Below are 27,241 nucleotides of genomic sequence, written 5' to 3'. Positions count from 1 at the left end.
CAATAACACTGGCTGGAATTTATAACACAATCAGTAATCGCCAGTCATGGATTCAGAGAGCATGCTGAAGGGTATTGAAGCTGTTTATAACAAGCAAATGGACTGGCAGCATGCCTCAAACATGTTCGGTGTTCCTCAAGCTACTTTAAGAAGAAGGGTACAAAGCAAGAAAAAGCAAGTTGTAGGAGTAATAAAGGCTTAGGTCGATTCGGGAAAACGCTTCCAATAGAGCTACAAATTGAACTAGTACACCATATTAAAGACCTAGAGTGTGGGCTATTTGGGCTTACATTGAATGATATAAGGAAACTGGCATTTGAGTTAGCCAAGAGAACTGAAATTGACAATCGATTCGGCAAGGAGACGTTGATGGCAGGTAAATGCCTACTTAAATTAAACAAACAAACAATAAGCATTTAATAGGTTACATACTATTATGCGTATTTTTAATACTGCAAACTGATTTTTATATTTTAAAGTTATTTACAAACAAATTTATTTAAACATATTTTGATTTTTTGCTTACACATTCACATGTCATGGCAATCGTTGGATAAATACCCTTATGGCTCAGTTGTGTTAAGTGTTCAGTGTGGGCTCACAGTGTATGTGCTGAGGTTTCATATAGTGCAAAGATGTTTACATGTGACATTTGCATACAAAAGTGAAAATCTATAGAAGACGTAAGGGTATGTCATTTTACTCAACGATTGCCATGACGTGCGATTGTGTAAGCTTTCTGATAATACATTGTAATAATGATACAAGGTATGATATAATTTGTTTTCATCAATCACTGTAGTTAATGATTCTTAAGATTAACTTGCGTAAAATAAAGCTTATAATTAGAAAAATATGCCCAGAGTAGATGTTTTTCTTTGTGTTACGACATTTTAGGGACCCTTCCCCTACGGATAAGTTTGTAACAAGAAGAAAGAAGAAGAAGAAACGATTTTGATTCGTCCATAAGCGTTATGATAAGTTAAAATACGTGCGCACTATTGTAATGGCCTAATTACCTATCTGCGGCATATTAATGTTAGCACTGAAGTCGTTATTTGGAGGTTGGTAGAACTTAGGGGTTGAAATATTTCAGTATTTCACAAGGCAGCGGAGCGATGTACATCATTGCAAATAAAAACTAAAATCAGTGAATAAAAACACACTTGGATTTGCTTGTGTCGCCCAGAAATCTCGCGGATCAACAAAATTATCGCTTAAACGACGATGGTTGCATTTCTTTAAAAAATTTGCCAAAAATTCTGTCATTATAGCCCAAATTTGATAATCCAAGCGGTAGTCAGTTATGAAAACCGGTTTCGATACGAAACGATTGGAGGGGTTTCTGGCTAGCAGAGCAGAAGGGTATGTGATGACAACACGTTCTACAGTTCGTTCGTTTCTAAAAGATTTTTTCAGCGGGCTACTTGAATTCATCCCAGCCAACTGCGCCCTGCCCCCACCCCCTTTTTGTCCAGACTCAATTTACACCCTTGCAATACTATAATAACTGAAGCCACGAATTCCCTGCACAATAATTAAATCTTAAAATGCATGCAATCATGCTCCACCAGTTGTCGAAACATACATAAAAAAAGGACAAACACGCAGTATACGATTTCCATCTTCTGTTGTGATGCATTTTATTTCGTTTGAAAATAATGTACAACAAACAGTTTTTTCACATTCTCCACCGAACGGGGTAGCTCTGCGCCTTGAGATGCTGAGCTACCAATCCCTGCATTCGGGAGGCGATGAGGTTCGAATCCATCCGGCGACAACCATGGATATGGTTTTCGGTGGTTCCCCATTTTCAGTTCAGTCAAACGTCGGGGTTGGGTCCTTACTACAGGCTAAAGCGAATTCCTTACCATTTCCTTCCTTTCCTGTCAAATCCCAATTCCCTTAAAAATACAACCTGAAAAGAGCCGCATCGAAGCCGAGACGAACATCTCTTTGGAGATATCTGACACTAAAAAGCCGTATTTACATTGGAAGGCGGCTAGCGATCGTCATTTTGAATTATGTTTCTGCGCATAAAGATGGCCCACTTGTGGAACGGCGTTATACCATGTCTTCAAGTTTTCAAATGGCTCTGAGCACTATGGGACTCAACTGCTGAGGTCATAAGTCCCCTAGAACTTAGAACTACTTAAACCTAACTAACCTAAGGACAACACACACATCCATGCCCGAGGCAGGATTCGAACCTGCGACCGTAGCGGTCGCGCGGTTCCAGACCGTAGCGCCAGAACCGCTCGGCCACCAGCGGCCGGCTCTTCAAGTTTTACTGAAAGAAAGATGTTCTGTTGTGAAATTCCTTATTCGCAACGTCAATGGAACAGTGGGTCCAACCGTCACAACCCTAACGTATTTGCATAAAAACGTCATATAACTGACAACGTATGTTGTACATTGTAGAAGATTTTATTAGCATCAAAGGCTTCATAACCAAATTATCATGGATAAATACACACCCATTTATGAAGTCGCATACATTAGAGGTCGAGTTGAAATAAATGTGTGACTCAATATTAAATTCCCAAAACTGCAGTTCATAGTATCTGTGTATTCCGTTTAAATTTAATTAATCTGACGATAGAGTGAATTTTTCTTACTGCCAAAAAAATAAAGAAATATTTTGCATAATTTTATCCTTAGTTGTCAGTTTTTCTTCCATGACTGTATTACCCTTGTAAAACAAAGAACAACCGCCTTCCATCACAATTGTGATTTTATTTCAATGCAGGATGCGTTTTGAGCCCTGCAGATTCAACTTCAAGTGCTTTAACAGTCTACATTGACTTTTTTTCCTTTTCTCAGATTTAGATCAATTCTGGTCCTATTAACATTAAAATGGTATATTAAAAAGGGTCACATTGTGAAAATAAGTTTACAAAAGTAAGACAAATCGAAAAATAGATTACTGTTTAGGGCAGTGGAAACATGGTTTTGAAGTACAGTATGCATAAACACGTTTATGTGCATTTATATACTTCTGTATACTGCGTATGTATGTATTTATAAACATATTTACCCACACTATGCTTCAAAATCATGTATCCACAACTGGAAACAATAAGTTATGTTTCGATTTACCTTAGTTTTGTAAACTTATATTCAAATTTGCCACTTTGTAATATTGCTCTGTAATCTAACCAGGACCAGAATTAACCTAAATCTGACACAAGAAAAAAAATTGAAGCAGACTGTTGAAGCAACCGAAGATGAGAGCCCAGGGCTCGAAATGCATCGTACATCGAAATAAGATCACGACTGACTGGAGACGGTTGTTCTTTATTTTAAGAAAGAAATATTTAATTGCACATATGGGTGTTTTTTTTTCTTTATTGTGATTTTTATCACCTTACACAAGGCGGGCTGTCAGCAGCTGAGTACGCCGCTCTTCATCCTTGAGGTTTACAATAAGTAATACATAGAGGGGGCACAGAGAATACAATCAAAACGGCGGGCAAAACAATGTAGACACCAAAAAACAAAAAAACATGGAGCCGTTCACGCTGGACGAGAAAACATCTCTGACACTAGTTGACACGGCGCACAAATCATGGATGATGGCGACGGTACACGTGAACAGTGGCGGCGTGACGGCGAACAAACACTAAACACAAACGAAGGCACACACACGAGACACTGATGGCGATGACCTCCGGCGCGCGAATGTTCACAGTGCGTGTGCGAGTCCGGGGACCTGCCAATAGAGGAGGAGGAGGAAGGGGAGTGGGAGAGCGAGAGGGGAGAGAAGAGATGCCACGGGCAGGGGAGATAGGGGGAGGGAGGAAGGGGGAGGGGAAGCCCGGGGGAAGAGGGGTAGAGGGAGGGGACAGGGGAAAAGGAAAGAGAAGGGAAGGGAGGGAGGGTTCCTAAAGGAAAGGACACCGGAAGTGGGGGGTGGGACAGGGTCAAAGTTGATAGGAGGGGTAGATGGAGGGGAGGAGGACATCATCAGGGAGGGGGAGCTGGTGGAAGCCACCTTGGGAGAGGGTAAGGAGGGTTGAGAGATGGAGACCGGGTGGGACGTGGGAATACAGGCGCGGCAGCGGGCGGGGGTGGGAGAGGATCGGGGAGACTAGTGGGTGAGGAGGATCGAGCTTACGGGAGGGTACAGGATACGTATCCTTTCAAGGAAAAGGAGGAGGTGGGGGAAGGGGATGAGATCCTACAGGATCCGCGTGGGGGACGGGAGGCGGATGCGATAGGCGAGGCGGAGAGCATGGCGTTCAAGGATTTGGAGGGATTTATAAAAGGTAGGGGGGGGGCGGAGATCCAAGCCAGATGGGCATAACAAAGGATAGGGCGGATGAGGGATTTATAGGTGTGGAGGATGGTGGAGGGGTCCAGACCCCACGTATGGCCGGAGAGGAGCTTGAGGAGACTGAGTTGGGAGTGTGCCTTGGCTTGGATTGTCCGGAGGTGGGGAGTCCAGGAGAGGCGACGGTCGAGGGTGACGCCAAGGTACTTAAGGGTGGGAGTGAGGGCGATAGGACGGCCATAGATGGTGAGATAGAAATCAAGGAGGCGGAAGGAAGGGGTGGTTTTGCCTACAATGATCGCCTGGGTTTTGGAGGGATTGACCTTGAGCAACCACTGGTTGCACCAAACGGTGAACCGGTCAAGATGGGATTGGAGAAGGTGTTGGGAGCGCTGCAGGGTGGGGGCAAGGGCAAGGAAGGCGGTGTCATCGGCAAACTGGAGAAGGTGGACGGGGGGTGACGGCGGCGGCATGTCGGCCGTGTACAAAAGGTACAGAAGGGGGGGGAGGACGGAGCCTTGGGGCACACCGGCGGAGGGGAAAAAGGTGTAGGAATCTGTGTTATGGATGGTGACATAGGAAGGACGGCGGGAGAGAAAGGAGCCGATCAGACGGACGTAGTTAATGGGAAGGGCGAAGGTTTGGAGCTTGAAGAGGAGACCGGAATGCCATACGTGGTCATAAGCACGTTCGAGGTCCAGGGAGAGGAAGATTGCGGAGCATATGGGTGTTGCTTATTACACGTTATACCTTTTAAGAGAAGCATTTCCTATTTCATTTTATAGACCAAATTCTGTAGGTACGAAGGTTTCCCGAAAGCAAATAGTGTACATTAAGTTAATAAATGACTAAATATGTTTTCAGAATATAATGAAAAACATAAGCATTTTTAAAGTCCTTCTTAACAAATTGGACCCCCACTCCTTTGACAAAATCCTGGCTACGCCTCTGTAGAGAGGAGAATGGAGGTTGCTTCCCTCAGCGCCCTCTATCGGTCGAATTGTGTACTTAGTTGGTCTTCTCACACCTAGGTGAATACTTGCAGCTGCCTCCACTTTTCTGGCTGAAGATTTTTATTACAGAGATGTTTCATGAGTTTTTCGATGTTCTGTTCTATTTCTGATATTAGCAATGGGTATAATGATCTAGAAGTGTGGGGTGTGAGTGTTTAATGACTATTTCGAGGGCAGGTGTAGGTTTCTCACGACAATTTAGAGTGGTGGTTGTTTTAGAAGATCTCTCTGATGCATTTTCCGTCAGTTGTGTCACTGCTATCTGTGTGTTTCGAGCATCAAGGTTGTCGGCCAGTTCAGTTATAAAATCTGTAATTTTAGAGCTTTTCCTAGCGGATGAAGTTAGCGAAGGCTCTTTTGAAAATTAACTCTCTGCCAGTCCTTTGGGACAGTGGAACAGAAAGAAGTCGCCAGAGAGCATCGTTCAGAGACCGAGATTGTAGAGTGTTTGGTGGAGTAGGTGAGTGGCGTTCTTGAAATTTTTTATTATGAAAACTGCAGTATGAAAACGAGGTTTCTGATAGCAGATATTGCTGACTTCCGAACTGCGGGCTCAGGCACTGTGCATGACTGTACGGTTAGCCAGCTACAGGCGCCACTCACCCAGCAGTTGAGGCCTCGCAGCTCCACATACGTTCGCTGAGCAATCTTTGAGCACGATCTGTAAGTACGTTTAGCGAGGATTTTTGAGTGAACTCTGTCGTCAAATTCATGTGGACTAGGGTATACAGCAATGCAACGTTCAGTTCAATTTTTTCGAAAGTGGTATTGCGAACATCTCTCACGTGATACTAAATCCAATGAACGAGAGACCATAAAAGTTACTGGCGGGTGTAGGTATGAAGTAGCAGCAGTGAGAAGCGCCAAAGAGTAGCTCTGATCAGTCTAACACTCACTACTTGAAGGACTGTGAAGGATGGGATAGCTCGTGAGAAGCACCAAAGAGTAGCTTTGGCCAGCCTAACACTATAGCTGAAGGGATACAGAGAAATTATCCAGGGAAACCTTAATACGATATAACATTTGTTTAACGCACGATACTAAATATAAAGGGAATATGCATAGGAGACCATATGTCAGCGCTAAAAGTTCCCAGTGGGAATAGGTAAGTCGGAGGAATAGAAGTATCAGCAGTGAGAAGCATCAAAGAGTAGTTTTGACTAGTCTAATGTTTATTCTACATGAGGCTGATTTTACTCAGCCAAGGACCACTTAAGAAGTGTGGCAGTACATCCAGAACGTTTGAAAGCACATCGCTGTTGATCGTTCAGTTCTTCATCCATAACGAATTTTGTTCCAGGAGGAGAGTCCTTCCAAGAAATTGTTCCATGGGGACCAGTCTGTCGAGAAATACGTTTAATAGGTTGCAGGAAGTATCTTTTGTCCATCTGTGACTGATCTCTGCACACTGGAAACAGTCCATCACCCCCAGCAGATGGATCTCTTTGTGTGCCATCAACGACAGGATCGGACAGGCTTGGAAAACCGGTATCTCCACCTACGTGGGGAGGAAAGGAAGGGACGAGGGTAGATAGGAGGGCAGATGAGACTGGTTGTAAGCTGCTTAGTATGTATCCATACACTGAGCTGAATATGCTTGCAGCTGTTGCCACTCTCTCCTGGCGAAATCTTTTGGGCTCAGCTTTTGTGGTAGTTATATTATTACAATGATTTTTCTCAATTCCCACTGCATGTGTTGCATTATAGTCCGTTGTTTTCACGAGATTTTCAATGTGTAATTGGAGCAGTGAAGCATTTTCCATCAGCTGTGGTAGCATATATTGATCTTCCTGCGCTTCAGTGATAGTTTGGTGCCCTGTCCTTTCTTACCATGTATACCTCTATGTCTGTGTACTAGTTCCTCAGCAGCAATACACTTGTAGCTCGATAGGAGGCAACGTTTCCTGTCCCCTCTTACCATGTACCTGTGTACAAGATCCTCAGCAGCTGTTTCACTTTTAGATCGATAGGAGGCAACTCTTCCTATACTCAGTGACAGTTTACTGTTACGTCACTTCTTATCATATATATCAACTTTCTGTATTTCACTTTTAGCTGTAGGAGGCTACCTTTCCTACAATAAAGTGATAATTTGCTGCCCTATCAATTCCTACCATATATCTGTGTACAAGTTCCTCAGCATCTACACACTTGTAGATCTGTAGGAGGCAATTCTTCTGGCAGTGGCTGTAGGACAATTCGCCATCCATTTCGAGTGGTATTGTGAACTAGGGCACATAGCAAGATGAACATACACATACGCGATTGGAAAGGGGAGCAAAGCAAATTTCAAGCATCCTCTGGCGAGCCCCATACACCAAGGGGAGCACCTCTTATTCAGTTTGGGGTAGTGGAATAGGACGAATCTGTCTCCTGCACAGTGGTTCGACTGGCCGTTTCAAAAAACACGAACAGCTCCTGCACAGGCAGTAGTCTCTATGAGTAGCGAAATGTATCCTCAGTCCATCCTGATGCAGCATCATTATTGGCTGAAAAGTATTCCCCCTACGCTCGTTCAGTATCCACTTTCTCCAACCATTAAGTGTGAAGCTGTGGATGTAGTCCTCAACTGTACGCTTACAGATAACACACTTATTAAACTCCTCTCTGTCCAGTGCTAACATCTCGTCAATTGAACACATTTCCCACCAGTTTAATTAATTAACTTAATTAATGTCTAAATAAATAAGCAAATATTGATCGAATTTACCGCACGTTTCGTGACATGAGATACGTTTTTCATGAGAGCTTTTTCTATCGTCTCGCCAATTTTGTACAGTTGTGCTTATTTGAAATTCAGACAGCAAGGTTTGTGGGGTAATAACCAGTTCTGTATACACGGTAAAATTTACGATATTCTTCCAGGAGGATGACACATATAAATAAATTAACTGAATTTCCAAGACAGTACCTTACATCCTTCCTCTCCTGCAATTCAGCACAGATTAAGTCTTTTTCCCCACCAATTCACAGCTGGGGGAGGGGAGAGGAAGTAGGGGACGGGAGGGGATGACTTTCGTCACCTCTGTGTAAAATATCGTCCACATACTGATTCCCAAATTTCTACAAAATCAGTTCAGACTTGATTTTCGAAATAATTATAAAAAATATGTTTTATCCAACTTGCTTTTAGAAAATTGTTTTCTATAATTGATTTCAAACTAATCACTGTTAGAAAGAGCATGTTTTCAAACACTCAGAAAGTCGCGTTTGATTTTTCAATGTGTGTTAAGTGGGTTTCTTCATCCAGGTTCCCAGGCATCTACTTTGGTTTCGTTATTTAGTTAATAAAGCCTTGTGGTCGTACCTGCCTGCTTACAACGCATTTACTAAGTATCTTACCTCCAATTCTATGGGGCAGGCAGGCAGGCAGGCAGGCAAAATGTTACATCAATTTTGATTTTATACCGCTCTATATTGCAACATTGTTAACATATCTATGGAACAAAATAATGCACTGATAAAATTTATGCATCCTCAAGGCCTGGCTTATTCATTTTAAGGCTCTGAAGACAGCGCGCTTGTTGGGTACCAGAACAACACGTCATTCTACGCTCTCTGCTTCTACAATATCATCGGCTGTCTGACAGTATCAGTTTCCAGAAAATGAACAGCAGGAAGTAGCTCAAAAATTTCTTCAAATGTAAATGCAGTGTTGAGAAGTTTAAAATCAAAATGAAACTATATTTTGCTTGTCGTCTATTTGATATACTCTTAAAGACTCGGGAATAGGAGATAATGTAATGTATGAATGCAGAGTCTCGCGGCGATAACATTGAATAAAATCTTCTCGGGTTTCCAATCGCGTCAGTTGCTTAAAACTACACGTGCTTTCGGCCAAGCACTCCTTGGCCATTGTCAAGTGGTCAAGTGTCATACCACTTGACAATGGCCAAGGAGTGCTTGGCCGAAAGATCGTGTAGTTTTAAGCAATTGACGCGGTTGGAAACCTGAGAACATTTTATTCGGAGATAAGGTAGTTAGCAAACGGCTATGTAAGCAGATAGGTACAACGCAAAGGCTTTGGGCCAGTGGCATAGCTTGCCTTAGACGAGCCCTGTTTAAAAATTGGTTGCTGTGCCCTTTTACCCCCCGTGGCGAAGCTTAAATGGAGAGTAAAGATTTTTCACGAAAGAGATATGAACTCTCATTCTAAATAAAATAAATATTTATTGATTAACTGCAAGTTACACAGGTAAGTTATTATTTACAATTAATGCTCCTAGGAGCCAAGTTAGCCAAACAATTCAAATATATACTTTTCTCTCCTTTTTTTCGGTTAACTTACTTATTAGATCATTCATAGCTGAAGACGATTTTAGTTTGTCGAGATATTCTGCCTCTACAGACAGCACTGACAAGTCTGAAAGCTGTTGTTGGCTCATAGAAGTCCTAAGATACTTTTTAATCAGTTTTAATTTCGTAAAATTTCTTTCAGCAGGTGCAGTTGTTACATGAAGGGTCAAAAATAGGAAACATGCTGTTATTACCTCCGGAAAACTGGATGCAAGGCTGTTGTTGTTGTTGTGGTCTTCAGTCCTGAGACTGGTTTGATGCAGCTCTCCATGCTACTCTATCCTGTGCAATCTTCTTCATCTCCCAGTACCTACTGCAGCCTACATCCTTCTGAATCTGCTTAGTGTATTCATCTCTTGGTCTACCTCTACGATTTTTACCCTCCACACTGCTCTCCAATGCTAAATTTGTGATCCCTTGATGCCTCAAAACATATCCTACCAACCGATCCCTTCTTCTAGTCAAGTTGTGCCACAAACTTCTCTTCTCCCCAATCCTATTCAATACCTCCTCATTAGTTACGTGATCTACCCACCTTATCTTCAGCATTCTTCTGTAGCACCACATTTCGAAAGCTTCTATTCTCTTCTTGTCCAAACTAGTTATCGTCCATGTTTCACTTCCATACATGGCTACACTCCATACAAATACTTTCAGAAACGACTTCCTGACACTTAAATCGATACTCGATGTTAACAAATTTCTCTTCTTCAGAAACTATTTCCTTGCCATTGCCAGTCTACATTTTATATCCTCTCTACTTCGACCATCATCAGTTATTTTACTCCCTAAAAAGCAAAACTCCTTTACTATTTTAAGTGTCTCATTTCCTAATCTAATTCCCTCAGCATCACCCGATTTAATTTGACTACATTCCATTATCCTCGTTTTGCTTTTGTTGATGTTCATCTTATATCCTTCTATCAAGATACTGTCCATTCCGTTCAACTGCTCTTCCAAGTCCTTTGCTGACTCTGATAGAATTACAATGTCATCGGCAAACCTCAAAGTTTTTACTTCTTCTCCATGAATTTTAATACCTACTCCGAATTTTTCTTTTGTTTCCTTTACTGCTTGTTCAATATACAGATTGAATAACATCGGGGAGAGGCTACAACCCTGTCTCACTCCTTTCCCAGCCGCTGCTTCCCTTTCATGCCCCTCGACTCTTACAACTGCCATCTGGTGTCTGTACAAATTGTAAATAGCCTTTCGCTCCCTGTATTTTACCCCTGCCACCTTCAGAATTTGAAAGAGAGTATTCCAGTCAACATTGTCAAAACCTTTCTCTAAGTCTACAAATGCTAGAAACGTAGGTTTGCCATTCCTTAATCTTTCTTCCAAGATAAGTCGTAAGGTTAGTATTGCCTCACGTGTTCCAACATTTCTACGGAATCCAAACTGATCTTCCCCGAGGTCCGCTTCTACCAATTTTTCCATTCGTCTGTAAAGAATTCGCGTTAGTATTTTGCAGCTGTGACTTATTAAACTGATAGTTCGGTAATTTTCGCATCTGTCAACACCTGCTTTCTTTGGGATTGGAATTATTATATTCTTCTTGAAGTCTGAGGGTATTTCGCCTGTCGCATACATCTTGCTCACCAGATGGTAGAGTTTTGTCAGGACTGGCTCTCCCAAGGCCGTCAGTAGTTCCAATGGAATGTTGTCGACTCCGGGGGCCTTGTTTCGACTCAGGTCTTTCAGTGCTCTGTCAAACTCTTCACGCAGTATCTTATCTCCCATTTCGTCTTCGTCTACATCCTCTTCCATTTCCATAATATTGTCCTCAAGTACATCGCCCTTGTATAAACCCTCTATATACTCCTTCCACCTTTCTGCTTTCCCTTCTTTGCTTAGAACTGGGTTGCCATCTGAGCTCTTGATATTCATACAAGTGGTTCTCTTCTCCCCAAAGGTCTTTTTAATTTTCCTGTAGGCAGTATCTATCTTACCCCAGTGAGACAAGCCTCTATATCCTTACATTTGTCCTCTAGCCATCCCTGCTTAGCTATTTTGCACTTCCTGTCGATCTCATTTTTGAGACGTTTGTATTCCTTTTTGCCTGCTTCATTCACTGCATTTTTATATTTTCTCCTTTCATCAATTAAATTCAATATTTCTTCTGTTACCCAAGGATTTCTATTAGCCCTCGCCTTTTTACCTACTTGATCGTCTGCTGCCTTCACTACTTCATCCCTCAGAGCTACCCATTCTTCTTCTACTGTATTTCTTTCCCCCATTCCTGTCAATTGTTCCCTTATGGTCTCCCTGAAACTCTCTACAACCTCTGGTTTAGTCAGTTTATCCACGTCCCATCTCCTTAAATTCCCACCTTTTTGCAGTTTCTTCAGTTTCAATCTGCAGTTCATAACCAATAGATTGTGGTCAGAATCCACATCTGCCCCTGGAAATGTCTTACAATTTAAAACCTGGTTCCTAAATCTATGTCTTACCATTATATAATCTATCTGATACCTTTTAGTATCTCCAGGATTCTTCCAGGTATACAACCTCCTTTTATGATTCTTGAACCAAGTGTTAGCTATGATTAAGTTATGCTCTGTGCAAAATTCTACAAGGCGGCTTCCTCTTCCATTTCTTCCCCCCAATCCATATTCACCTACTATGTTTCCTTCTCTCCCTTTTCCTACTGACGAATTCCAGTCACCCATGACTATTAAATTTTCGTCTCCCTTCACCATCTGAATAATTTCTTTTATCTCGTCATACATTTCTTCAATTTCTTCATCATCTGCAGAGCTAGTTGGCATATAAACTTGTACTACTGTAGTAGGCATGGGCTTTGTGTCTATCTTGGCCACAATAATGCGTTCACTATGCTGCTTGTAGTAGGTAACCCGCACTCCTATTTTTTTTATTCATTATTAAACCTACTCCTGCATTACCCCTATTTGATTTTGTATTTATAACCCTGTATTCACCTGACCAAAAGTCTTGTTCCTCCTGCCACCGAACCTCACTAATTCCCACTATATCTAACTTTAACCTATCCATTTCCCTTTTTAAATTTTCTAACCTACCTGCCCGATTAAGGGATCTGACATTCCACGCTCCGATCCGTAGAACGCCAGTTTTCTTTCTCCTGATAATGACGTCCCCTTGAGTAGTCCCCGCCCGGAGATCCGAATGGGGGACTATTTTACCTCCGGAATATTTTACCCAAGAGGACACCATCATCATTTAATCATACAGTAAAGCTGCATGTCCTCGGGAAAAATTACGGCTGTAGTTTCCCCTTGCTTTCAGCCGTTCGCAGTACCAGCACAGCAAGGCCGTTTTGGTTAATGTTACAAGGCCAGATCAGTCATTCATCCAGACTGTTGCCCCTGCAACTACTGAAAAGGCTGCTGCCCCTCTTCAGGAACCACATGTTTGTCTGGCCTCTCAACAGATACCCCTCCGTTGTGGTTGCACCTACGGTACGGCCATCTGTATCGCTGAGGCACGCAAGCCTCCCCACCGACGGCAAGGTACATGGTTCATGGGGGGAATGCAAGGCTACTGAGTTTTATCAGTAATAATTCCGTGAGTTCCTTAATGGAATGGATTTTCTGAATTTCAGTTTTTAAGCACATTTTCAAAGAAATTAATTGTTCATACAGATCAAATGACGTGTCTTTACTACATTTAGCAGTCAATTTTCCTGCAGCTTTTTTTTTATTATTTCATTTGAAAATGGTTAGAGTTTCTCCCGTTGTAACACTTCGAAAGTATTACTAAGGTCACAGAGGCTTTGAAATCTTTGTTTGTTTTGAGATATTAAGATATCTAAACAGCAATAGTTCACACTGACTTTGAAGTACGATTCCGGATCTGAAAGTCTCTCATCTTCTGATAACTCATCAAAATATCGCTTCGTCATCTTCTGTCTTATTTTTGAAAACAGTTGTTACCCCCACTCCTTCGGTAGGTCTCTGGACTCGTTTAACAAACCATGGAATGAATTTTGATTTCTTATTTCGCTCTGTCTATTCAAAACATTACTTAGTAATTTTCAAGCTGTAGAGCCTTAGCAACTGGATAAATGATTTCAAATAATGAATTAAAATAGGCGCTTTTAACGGATCGACAGATGTAAAGGTAATATCCGGAGTACCACAGAGAAGTGTGATATGATCGTTGCTGTTAATAAATGATCTAGTCGAAAGCATCGGATGCCATTTAAGGCTAATCGCATATGATGCAGTTGTCTGTACCAAAGTAGCAACGGCAGAAGATAGTAAGAATTTGCAGAACGACCTGCAGAGAATTGATGAATGGTGCAGGCTCTGGCAGTTGACCCTGAACTCAAATAAATGTAACGTATTGCGCATACACAGGAAAAGAAATCCACTATTGTGCAGCTACACTACTGATGACAAACAGTTGGAGACAGCGCCTGCAGTAAAATATCTAGGCGTAACTATCTAGAGCGATCTTATGTGGAGAAGTGGGAAAAGCAGACACCAGACTCAGATTCATTGGAAGGATCTTAAGGAAATATAGCTCATCCACGAAAGAAGTGACTTATAATGCGCTTGTTCACCCGATTCTTGAGTATTGTTCATCTATCTGGGATCCCTATTAGATAGGACTGAGAGAGGAGATAAAGAAGATCCAACGAAGAGCGGCGAATTTCGTCACGGGATCGTTTAGCAGGCGAGAGAGCGTTACGAAGATGCTAAACAAACTCCACTCGCAGACGTTACAATGGAGGCGTTGTGCATTACGGGGAGATTTACTATCGAAATTTCGGGACAGCACTTTTCAGGAGTCAGACTACATATTACTTCCCCCCACACAGATCTCGCGTATTGTCCACGAGTAGAAAATTCGAGGAATTAGAGCCAATACAGAGTTTTGCCGACAATCATTCTTCCCACGCACTATCCGCGAGTGGAACTGGTTTCGAGGGATCAGATAGTAGTACCGAAAGTACCCTCCGCCACACACCATTAGATGGCTTGCGGAGTATGATGTAGATGTAGATTTAGAACCGGTAGTACGCCTTGTATGTCAATAATATGAATATGGATGTCACCTTTTTCATTCAACGCTCTGAAATTACATCCTCACGTGATTAAATCCAAGATATCCAATGAGTTAGAAAATGAAGCTAAAGAATTTTTTCAAAAATAATTTATTCATACTCCCATGTAAGATTTATACTCAAAACTAAAAATCTGACATACGAAAAAAAAGAGTAATTGAGAAATTCCTGTTAGATATCAACAAAACTGCCACATTAATACCTGTCGAAGTGGAGAAACAAGGAATAAACTTTGAAAAATGCTTATTTAGCTTTGATGCTATCTAAAGTACATCGTTTTCTTTAAAAACTTCACGTCTGTTCACATTGATGGATTTATTGCACTATTTTCATATTTCTATTTTTTAGTGTTTACGTACATAACTGAAGTCGAGCAAAAGGTGTTTTGAAAGCTACACTAAGTAAAACATTGCCCACATTCGTCCTATGACAAGACAAATATGGAGAAACCTCTCAAAAACACTACCAACTGGCCAAAAGAATCTACTTTTACCTGTCTAGGACTGCACATTGAGTGCATGCGTCAGTTTGTTTTAGTCACAGGCAGTGAGAAAATCCCAGTCCCAGATAGTACATTCTTTCGACTTTAAAACTGCACTAACTTTCCTTCTCTCCTAGAAACCGTGTTTTCGGTTTTCGACTTTGTATCTGAGACCATGGATTAAGTAAAAATTTGCAGACCTATAGCACAGCAGTTCTGTCATGTAAAACTAAATTTAGCATCAGGAAGTCATCAAGGGATAAGGTACTGCTGTGATTTCCATTGCAGAGCAAGCGGAGGGGTGTCATTATGGGAAATAGTGATGGACGACTGGCACGTATACTGCTGTCATGTATACGTTGTGTTATGGAATTGGTGAGGTAATCGGTGGACCGCATGTTGTGGGACTAGGGGAAACAAAGATGAAGGGGTGTTGTCAAAGAGAGTAGCACAATAGTAGATCAAAGAAAGTAAATTGGTAAGCAGTTTGCCGAACATGACAGAAGGACAGAATAAGAAGTAAAGACAGATTCCAAAGAAGAGAAATGAGATTGTGGGTTGCAGTGCCATTAAGTATTAAGAAGAAAGATAAAAAGGAGATGGAGGATAAGGAGACGGAGAATAACCAGAGAGAGATGGGGGGGGGGGGGGGACAAAACCATGGAGTTAAAAGAAAAGAAAGGAAAAAAAAGAAAAAAAGAGAGAAAAATAATTTAGGAAATACAGGAATTGAAATGTTACAGCTCATTTTCATACGAATTCCAAGCTAATTTGGATTGCATGACTAACTATTACGTCATTAGGTGTGATCCATAGAAATAATTTCGCCTTTTACGCTTCGTAACGTAATTTGCAACAACTTCAAGACAAATTACTGACTAATATTACGTCCCCACATTGGTAGCAACATTTATTGTCAATTTGTTTCATTGAAATTAGGTTTCATTTGAGAACAATGGAATAAGAAAAAGAGATGCAAATACACTATAAGTACATCGTTTGAACACGTAACAACTCTGTTTATCATACTGCCAGCTTGCTATGCTATTAGCTAATATATCAGCAAGTAATTACCTCGTAATTACTGTAATTCATAAAACGAAACCAGATTAACAGTGTAAACAAAATGTTTATTTCTGTTGCTGTATTATACATCGAAATTCTGTGCACACCGAAAAATAATGTACGTTACACATATCTGAAGCAGGACAGGTGGTAGGAATCCTTAGGATAACGTAGTTTCAGTGAAATGAACATAAATGTAAGTTACAGTGTAATAAACGTAAATGTACCACATTCCATGAGTTTCAATTGTAACCACCGGAAGATGACTTTTTTTGGAATTAATAACAACTTCTGTAATTGCAAGTAGCGAATTTACTATACACAACAACACATCAATTGTCAGTAAGATTATGTGAGACTTGTGGGAAATCGTGTGGGAGGTTCAGTGTGACGTAAATGAAATGATCGTATGGTATTTATTAACCAGGGTATCCCCTTCATGGTTCGGCCGCCGTAAGATCTTGCGCAGCGCTCTCTGACTTAATAAACTGTGCACCTGAAACAATAACTGACTTTTCACGTTATTTGAGAACCATGATGTTTTCTGGTTCGTTTGCACCTAAGAAACAGGAAACGTCAACTGCAGCGAAGCAACGAAATGAAGCTGAGTTCTGGTCAACGTTTACTACTTTCGATAAACTGAGGTACACCCACCAAATTTCAAGAATATTTATTTCAGCTACCACTGACAAAATTAATATTTCGTAAAGACGTTTACTTTGAATTATTTTCTGTTGACCCATTCATCCCCAGAGAGGCAGATACACCGCAGAATGCTTCCAATGCGAAAAATGTAAGCAAAAAATGGAGATGGGAGGGTGATTAAGTGGAGCTGGGAGGGGGGGGCTTTTAATGGAAGTTAAGGCCAAGAAACTCTGAAGCTGTTAAAATCGTTGGAGAGTAAGTTTCCGTCTCCGGAGTTCAGGGAAACTTTTCGGGTGCCGGATCTTGTCACTCCCTTCCTTGTGGTCTTTTATGTGTTCAGTGGAAAGAAGAAGGCAATAAGAGGCGGGAATACCTGCACGTCCCCGAAGACGGCATCGTCGAGGCGCGACAGCGGGTTCCCGCTGAGGTCTAGAGCTTGCAGGTGGCTGAGCCCGCGGAAGAGCCGCGGCTGCAAGGCCGCCAGCCGGTTGCCGGCCAGCGATAGGCGGCGCAGGCTGGCCGTGTGCCGGAAGGCGCCGCTGGGCGCAGACTCGACGCGGTTGTCCGCCAGGCTTAGGGCGCGCAGCGCCGGCACGCCCACCAACGCCTCTCCGGACACGTGGCTCACCGCGTTCCCCGACAGGTCCAGCTCCTGGAACACAGCGTGAAGTACACTGCTCACGCTGTCGTCTGCTGCAACTGATCAACAGCCACTGTGGGTCAGGAATGCAGGGTGGGACAGTGCAGCGAGTGTTTTGTGATGCACAGGTTTATGTACAATGAAATGACAAAAGTCACGGCATACCTCCTAATATCGCGTCGGAGCTCCTTTTGCCTGGCGTAGAGCAGCAACCCGATGTGGCATGGGGTCAACAAGTCGTTGGTAAAACCTTGAATCATGCTGCCCCTATAGCTGTCCATAATAGAGAAGTGTTGTTGTTGCTGGATTTTGTGCACGAACTGATCTCTCCATTATGTCCCATGAAGTTCTATGGGATTCACGTCGGGCGAGCTGCGCGGACAAATCATTCGCTCGAATTGTCCAGAATTTGCTTCAAAACAACTGCGAACAGTTGTGGCCAGGTGACACGGCGCATAGATGTTGGGAAACATGAAGACCATGAATGGCTGGAAATGATCTCCAAGTAGCCGAACATAAACATTTCCGGTAGTGGTCGGTTCAGTTGGACCTGAGGACCTAGTCGATTCCATGTAAACCCAGTCCACACCATAGTGGAGTCACCAACAGCTTGCACAGTGCTTTGTTAACAATTTGGATTCTTGGCTTCGCGGGGTCCGTGCCACACTGGGACCCTACCATTAGCTGTTACCAACTGAAATCGGGACTCATCTGACCAGGCCGAGGTTTTCCAGTCGTCTAGGGTCCAACCAATTATGGTCATGATCCCAAGAGAGGGGTTGCAGGATATGCCAGACTGTTAGCAAAGTCACTCCCGCTGCCAATGGCACGTTCGTCGTAAGTCCCACACTGATTTCTGCAATTATTTCGTGCGGTGTTGCTTGTCTGTTAGCACTGACAACTCCATGCAAGCGCCTCTGCTCTCGGTCGTTACGTGAAGCCTTCAGCCACTGTGTTGTTCGTGGTGAGAGATAATCCGTGAAATTTGCTGTTGTCAGCACATTCTGGACACTGTGGACATTGTAATACTGAACTCCCTGACGATATTCGAAAGGGAATGTCCCATGCTTCTAGCTCCAGTTACTATTCCGCGTTCAATGTCTATTAATTCCAGTCGTGCGGCCTCAGTCACTTCGGAAACATTTGCACACAAATCATCTGAGTACAGGTGACAACTCAACCAATAAACAACTCTCTTACATATTGTGTACGAGATAATACCGCCGTCTGTGTATATGCGTTCGCTGTCCCATTACTTTTGTCACCGAGCGAGGTGGCGCAGTGGTTAGCACACTGGACTCGTATTCTGGAGGATGACGGTTCAATCCCGCGTCCGACCATCCTGATTTAGGTTTTCCGTGATTTCCCTAAATCGCTCCAGGGAAATGCAGGGATGGTTCCTTTGAAAGCGCACGGCCGACTTCCTTCCCCGTCCTTCCCTAATCCGATGAGACCCAATGACTTTCTTCACCTCAGTGAACGACATCGCAATTTGAGGCGCAGGGTAGGACAGCACACCAGCGCGCCTGCTTCCGCCTGCACCACACAGTGCTCGAGGCAGAGGTCACTGAGTGCACATCGCATAGTTTTACAGGCTGAAGCATCTCTTCCAATAAGTTAGACTAACTCAATTCAAGAATTCGAAACACTTACGACCCTACAATTCCTTATTACTCTGGAGGAGACAGTAGTGCATCCTTGACATTTTAATAGGTCCATAGAAGTTATTAGTGAATCAATAAATCTTTCTTTTATAGGTAGCAGTAATATTTCAAGAGGATCAGCTATAAATTCGGCACAATTGAGAGAAATGAGTATATAAGTTAAGTAATATCTCTGAATTTAGTGTAGATTTATTAACAAGGACTGCGTGTAATACTTTCCTTTTTACTCATAATTGGATCAGATTATTTTCTTTCTGAAGAAAAAAACATACTGATTTCTGGTCAAGCCAAAGTTACTGAATAGCTTCGGCTTGTATGGTTGTGTTTCAAATATATATCTGCTATAAAATTACCTACACCGCATAACCCAATGAAGTACCGTACCTCGAAAGCAAATAAACTATGCGCAGGTTCTGTTGAATGATAGATACAAGTAATTCCTATTGAGAACGAAAATAAGTTAATGGCGTTACGCAAACGACACTAGCTTCCACTAGTACAATTGCAGTGGCCACATTTAACTTTAATGTTTCGGAACAGTAAAGCATAGGAAATGATGTAAAGAAAGCTGAAAGACTCTTTTCAGTAGTTATTATTTCAAATAAATGCAGATACCTACATTCATCAGAACAAAGGCAGCAATCGCACCGGCAAACATAAAGACAAACAGAAGAGAATGGAATAGAACAAACGAGTCTTTGTTTTGAATAATATACTGATGGTTGGTTTGTGGGATTTAAAGGGACCAGACTGCGATGGTCATCGGTCCCTAATAATATACTGAAACATGAAACAAACCAGGAGCGCTAGCTCCTTACTGTATGCTTACTCTTAGACAAAATATGACGCTTTACATAAATCATAACTCTGTAGAATCCTGTTATTTCCATTACATACGTGGCATTACTTTGAAAAAAACGAGAATCTTTCCTAAATTACGAAGCAGTTCATGAAGAGACGCCACAACACGCATTCAAGATCACCTGCTCGATCTTACAGTCAGTTCATAGACATTGTCAACAGTTTTCATAATTACCCTTCAAGCTATATACAGAGTATCTCTTTTGCTACTGTCATCCCAAACAAATGCTGTTTATCACGTCTTTCATACGACGCCCAACATCGACGGAAAGCTTCGCTTTGTTTCCCATTACAAACAAAATGATTTTTAAATCGGTATTTTACGTACCCACTCGCAACAGTAGTTCCAGATTAGTCTAGTGCGATATTTTTTATCGATATGTATCAACAAGGGCAGTAAAACACGAAGTATAATTAGAATTCCAGCAGCGAATGAGCAGAGCTTCTGCATGGCGGCAATAGTCAGCGCGGACCAGGGCGTGCTGTAGCTGCAGGAATACTGGTTATTCTTCGTGTTTTACTGTATTAAGTATCGATAAAACTAATATCGCACTACACTAATCTGAGACTGCTCTGTCGAACGCGCAAGTAAAATGCCACTTTAAAGACCATTTTGTTTGTAATGGGATACAAACCTGTTTTCCATCGATGCCGGGCGTCGCATGAAAGACGTGAGAGTGGGATTTATTTAGGCTGACTCCAGTTACACACTGCAAAAACGAAATTGCAGATACCTGCCGACACACCAAAGAAAATGCGCCTGACCACTCTTAGGAGAGACACCCTGTATATGATTTACATTTAACTTATTTTCGTAAGAAATTTACATTAAGCTTACTTCAAGTATACAAACAGTTTTTCTTCAATACCAAGAGGTATTTGGGCACCGTTACCTTCAGAACAGACAGATTTCCGCACAAGCTTGTATACCTCGCGGAAATGACTCCGATCTTAGCGGGAGTAGTTAGTGAACCATTTCAGGAAACCCAAACGCCAAAGTGAATTCACTGAGAGTTTTTTTTGTAGTCTCATGTAATAACACTAACTCCATTTCTCCTCAGAATCTGACCGAACTAAGATTCATGAACTGAACCATTGCTTCACAAGGAAATACTGCACAATACTGGCTAAGAAACTGCCTCCCAATATGCCCTTTTACTGTGTGGCCTACATCTCGACATGCGCTTTTGGAACTGTGTGGTTGTTATTCAACAGCACGTAATCATACGAACTTTTAAATGCATTATTTTACTACCCATATAATATGTTAAGGTAGCGCCTAATAAAATTTTATTTTAGTAACTTAGCGCAAACAGATGCTATCTGTCACGATTTTTGGGGCCATCAAATTTGTAATGTAAGACTTTAATACTAATCGTCACAGTTTACACTTATTACGTATAATAGGTCTGCGCAGGACAAAACTGAAATAAAACCTACTGAGGCCATGAACGGTAGCTACACTACGTGATCAAAAGTATCCGGACATCCCCCAAAACACACGTTTTTCGTATTAGTTGCATTGTGCTGCCACCCACTCCATATCAGCGACCTCAGTAGTACATTAGACGTCGCCACAGAGCAGAATGGGGCGGCTCTGCGGAACTCACGGACTTCGAACATGGTCACTTGTGTCATACGTCTGTACGCGAGATTTCCACACTCCTAAACATCCCTAGGCTCACTGTTTCCGATGTGACAGTGAAGTGGAAACGCGAAGGGACATGTCCAGCACAAAAGCGTACAGGCCGACCTCGTCTGTAAACTGACAGAGACCACCGACAGTTGAAGAGGGCCGTAATGTGTAATCGCATAAGAATTCCAAACTGCATCAGGATCCACAGCAAGTACTATGACAAAACATGAGAAAGCTTGGATTTCATGGTCGAGCGGTCGCTAATAAGCCACACATCACGCCTGTAAATGCCAAACAACGCCTAGTTTGGTGTAAGGAGCGTAAACATTGAACGATTGAACAGTGGAAAAACGTTGTGTGGAGTGACGTATCATGTTACACAATGTGGCGATCAGATGGCAGGGTGTGAGTATGGCGAATGCCCGGTGAACGTCATCTGCCAGCGTGTACAGTGCCAACAGTAGAATTCAGAGGCGGTGGTGTTATAGTGTGGTCGTGTTTTTCATGTCGGCGGCTTGCCACGCTTGTTGTTCAGCGTGGCACTATCACAGCACAGGCCTACATTGGTGTTTTAAGCACCTTCTTGCTTCCCACTGTTGAAGTGCAATTCTGGGATGGCGATTGCATCTTTCAACTCGATCGAGTATCTGTTCATATGCACGGCCTGTAGCGGGGTGTTAACACGACAATGACATCCCTGTAATGGACTGGCCTACACAGATTCCTGAGCTGAATACTACAGAACACCTTTGGGATGTTTTGGAACGCCGACTTCATGTCACGCCTCACCGACCGACATCGATACCTTTCCTCAGTTCAGCACTCCGTGAAGAATGTGCTTCAGTTCGCCAAGAAAGCTTCCAGCACCTGATTGAACGTATGCCTGCGAGAGTGGAATCTGTCATCAAGGCTAAGGGTGGTCCAACACCATACTGAATTCCAGCATTACCGATGGACGGCTCTACGAACTTCTAAGTCTTTTTCAGCCAGGTATCCGGATACTTTTAATGACATAGTGTATATACGGCACCTCATTGCCCTTACTTCGTTGCCACAAAGTTCCAGATTCTTATCATTGGCCAAATTACTGCCAAGCAGAACTGACAGTTGCCTGCCGTTGCAGCGTGGTGACTTGTACCACATTATACAGGGTGTTTCAAAAATGACCGGTATATTTGAAACGGCAATAAAAACTAAACGAGCAGCGATAGAAATACACCGTTTGTTGCAATATGCTTGGGACAACAGTACATTTTCAGGCGGACAAACTTTCGAAATTACAGTAGTTACAATTTTCAACAACAGATGGCGCTGCAAGTGATGTGAAAGATATAGAAGACAACGCAGTCTGTGGGTGCGCCATTCTGTACGTCGTCTTTCTGCTGTAAGCGTGTGCTGTTCACAACGTGCAAGTGTGCTGTGGACAACATGGTTTATTCCTTAGAACAGAGGATTTTTCTGGTGTTGGAATTCCACCGCCTAGAACACAGTGTTGTTGCAACAAGACGAAGTTTTCAACGGAGGTTTAATGTAACCAAAGGACCGAAAAGCGATACAATAAAGGATCTGTTTGAAAAATTTCAACGGACTGGGAACGTGACGGATGAACGTGCTGGAAAGGTAGGGCGACCGCGTACGGCAACCACAGAGGGCAACGCGCAGCTAGTGCAGCAGGTGATCCAACAGCGGCCTCGGGTTTCCGTTCGCCGTGTTGCAGCTGCGGTCCAAATGACGCCAACGTCCACGTATCGTCTCATGCGCCAGAGTTTACACCTCTATCCATACAAAATTCAAACGCGGCAACCCCTCAGCGCCGCTACCATTGCTGCACGAGAGACATTCGCTAACAATATAGTGCACAGGATTGATGACGGCGATATGCATGTGGGCAGCGTTTGGTTTACTGACGAAGCTTATTTTTACCTGGACGGCTTCGTCAATAAACAGAACTGGCGCATATGGGGAACCGAAAAGCCCCATGTTGCAGTCCCATCGTCCCTGCATCCTCAAAAAGTACTGGTCTGGGCCGCCATTTCTTCCAAAGGAATCATTGGCCCATTTTTCAGATCCGAAACGATTACTGCATCACGCTATCTGGACATTCTTCGTGAATTTGTGGCGGTACAAACTGCCTTAGACGACACTGCGAACACCTCGTGGTTTATGCAAGATGGTGCCCGGCCACATCGCACGGCCGACGTCTTTAATTTCCTGAATGAATATTTCGATGATCGTGTGATTGCTTTGGGCTATCCGAAACATACAGGAGGCGGCGTGGATTGGCCTCCCTATTCGCCAGACATGAACCCCTGTGACTTCTTTCTGTGGGGACACTTGAAAGACCAGGTGTACCGCCAGAATCCGGAAACAATTGAACAGCTGAAGCAGTACATCTCATCTGCATGTGAAGCCATTCCGCCAGACACGTTGTCAAAGGTTTCGGGTAATTTCATTCAGAAACTACGCCATATTATTGCTACGCATGGTGGATATGTGGAAAATATCGTACTATAGAGTTTCCCAGACCGCAGCGCCATCTGTTGTTGACAATTGTAACTACTGTAATTTCGAAAGTTTGTCTGCCTGAAAATGTACTGTTGTCCCAAGCATATTGCAACAAACGGTGTATTTCTATCGCTGCTCGTTTAGTTTGTATTGCCGTTTCAAATATACCGGTCATTTTTGAAACACCCTGTAACATAACAGTCGCGACACTTGCCACGATTTTGTTGCTTACTGCGCCAGCAGCGAGCCAAGCGGCCAGTAAGTTAAACTGTTGAGTTCGGCGTGATCGTGAAAACGAAGGCGAATAGTTGTTGTTTATTTTGGTTTTTACAATGGTTTTTACAAATCACCGACACCGCCTTGTCGTAGGAAGGTTAATTTTTACGGAAATTTTGATTATTCTGGTTAAATGCTGGACAATTTGGCGATGTAGACTTTTATTACGGCCACACGTTGCGGAGCACAAACTGCAAATATGTTTTTACATTTTTCAAATTAGAGCAGCATTAACGTTAACAAACGCACTATAACCAAAACACGCGAACAGTGCACACATAACAACGGTAAGCTTTCGCTGGCTACCACCTGGAATCGCTAAGAGCTGCCAAGAGTACCCGATCGGCACCAAGATTTGCTGTTCCTTGTCACAAGTACGTCTGTGGTGCTGCAATGTGAGACTCTCTGTGGTTTGCTTAGAGTGGGCTGTTGTAGCGGGCAGAGATTTTTTTCTGGTGCTCGCCCTTTAAAGAGGTCGCTGGCGGTTTGTTTTAGTTACGAGGCGCTCAGTACGAAAGGATTTCGGAGATGGCTGGGCGAGTAATGAGAAACAGCGTAAACACGGCAAGGAGGACGTTCCCGCATCAGAGACACGCCGTGACCAGAAGACATGCGGTGTATGGCAACCTCTGTTTTCCAGATCTCGCTGTTGATGCTGTTTTATCAGGATCGAGAAGCCTTGCTGCTCCTGGATTTATTAAGACAGGGTGAGTGCCTCGTGCCTTGGTGGTTTTCCTCAGGTCTAGGCACTGGAGTGTGTAGCACAGTTTATGGAACATTATTCGGCAGCCTGAATTATTTTTTCTCTGTGGTGAATCACATGCTTCTTTATTTCGACACAAAACCGTATTACTTACTTAGTGCGCCTTTGCCTGTGCTCATGTCGATCTAGCGATGCTACACTCTGCTTCACTCTTGGATGGAACAGTTTTTGCTTTTGGCTTCTATTGCCAAACGTTTCTGTTTTATCGTGTTCACCTGTTGTTGGGCTTTATATGTTATGTTCAGGCTAGTGTACATACTTTAAATTTTTTTGAAGGATGTTTGGCGATTAGAGCCGCCTTTTGATATGTTGAATCTGTTAAGTTACAACCTGTCTCGAGGGACCCCTCTTTTTTTAATTTCGTTGAAAACGGGGATTGTAATAGACGTTTCCTCACTTGTCTTAGAGTTTTGGTGTGTTATAGAAGTCATTTATAATCTTGTTCCTCCCGCCAGCCTTGGCATGCAGTTGCACGGCCTGGGTGGACTAGCGCATGGCTGTTTTGGTAGAGGTGGCGGCTGGGATCCTTGACTGGTCTTAGGACACGCTGTTGGTGGTCAGGTCTTACAGGCATCACTTCTGTCTGTATACCGCCCATTATGTTTAGAATTTTAATCTTTTACTGTTCGTAAAGTTTAGTATTGTGTGATTCTTAAACCTGTTTATTAGGACATTTGGATCAAACTTAAAAAATGGTTCAAATGGCTCGGAGCACTATGGGACTTAACATCTTAGGTCATCAGTCCCCTAGAACTTAGAACTACTTAAACCTAACTAACCTAAGGACATCACACACATCCATGCCCGAGGCAGGATTCGAACCTGCGACCGTAGCAGTCCCACGGTTCCGGACTGCAGCGCCTAGAACCGCAAGACCACCGCGGCCGGCTCAAACTTAAATGGACATTGAAAGATCATTCAAATGTTCCCTATCTTCTTAAGTTTTAATGGTTCTGTTTTATGTTCTTTCTTTTGAAATACTAATTCCTCTGTTGAAGTCACTTTAATTCGCAGTAATTATGTGGTGCTCAATTTTCATTTTTAATAAGAATTTTGTCGCCCAGTAAATTTAAAAAGGTTTAAAACAAAAAAATGCTCAATTCCCCCCTCCCACCAATGGTTTCACCATTCCAAACATCTGAAGTTGAAAAGATGCACTGGTACCATTCTGGTAGTACGAGTGTGGTTTTGTTGTTTACTTTATGGGATTTCTGGTCTTCTGAGCATTGTTTGTTTCTATATTTGTAATTTTTAGATTTTGGTTAATTCTGCCGTCAGTTCAGAGACTACTGGTTGTTTGCAGGTTTTCTGACGGACATGGAAATACCCCAGATGATTGGGCTGGGTGTACTGGACAAGGAGCAGCTCAGGAACGAGGTAAAGATTTGTTGCCAATTCGAAGACAGTGATGTACTGGATGTATGTTCATGGCGTTCTTGGGCTCCCAGTGCAAAATATGCCAGAGCATATCGGGGAGGTAAGTGCCATGTTGGGATACTGTTTAGCCTCTTTCAGCGACTTGGGCAAGAATATAGATATTTCAGTGGTCACTTCCCCTTCTTGGTTCCAAATCTATAGGCTTCAGGAGCAGATTACTAACTTAAGTACTCATACTAAGGATTTAAGTTTGGTAACGGCTGATCCTGGGCAGGGTTTGCGATTTACTTGTTGGGATAATGGCCTTGCAGAGAGCTGAGGGCGGTGTTAAAATGGAAAATTCCAATAAGGTGTTTCAGGAGCGTGAATGGGGTGTCACTCTGGTTATTTCGCCCTTTTCAGTGCAAAACAAATAGATTATTTAGCAGTTGATGCTGTTCCTTGTTAGTAAAGTATCTGTTGTTTTCAGTCGACCTGGAAAGGCAGATCAGTGTTTTTAATATTCTTTGGGAGGAAGCTTTTGAGGTGATATCCCCCTTTGTGAAAAGTTTCGCTACGTGACTGTCTTAGTTAGTCAGGGTGGCATATGAGAGTTGCATGCATGCATTTTAAGAGAACGGCTTTCCGAAAGAGTTCGGAGTGCTTTATTATACAGGGTGTCCGAAAAGACTTTCCCTGATTACATAAATTGATAAC

The 27,241-nt window shown here is 42.7% G+C and overlaps 1 protein-coding gene across 1 annotated transcript in view; it reads right to left on the bottom strand.

Annotated features, from left to right (window-relative positions):
* The window catches only part of LOC126235225 (uncharacterized), a 112,904-nt gene that overhangs the window by 74,071 nt on the left and 11,592 nt on the right, over nt 1-27,241 (bottom strand). The window lies entirely within an intron of this gene.

The sequence above is a fragment of the Schistocerca nitens genome, chromosome 2, assembly GCF_023898315.1.
Source record: "Schistocerca nitens isolate TAMUIC-IGC-003100 chromosome 2, iqSchNite1.1, whole genome shotgun sequence".
In the NCBI taxonomy this organism is placed as follows: Eukaryota; Metazoa; Arthropoda; class Insecta; order Orthoptera; family Acrididae; genus Schistocerca; species Schistocerca nitens.
The sequence above is the reverse complement of the archived record's forward strand: the minus strand, read 5'-3'. Positions and strand labels throughout refer to the sequence as shown.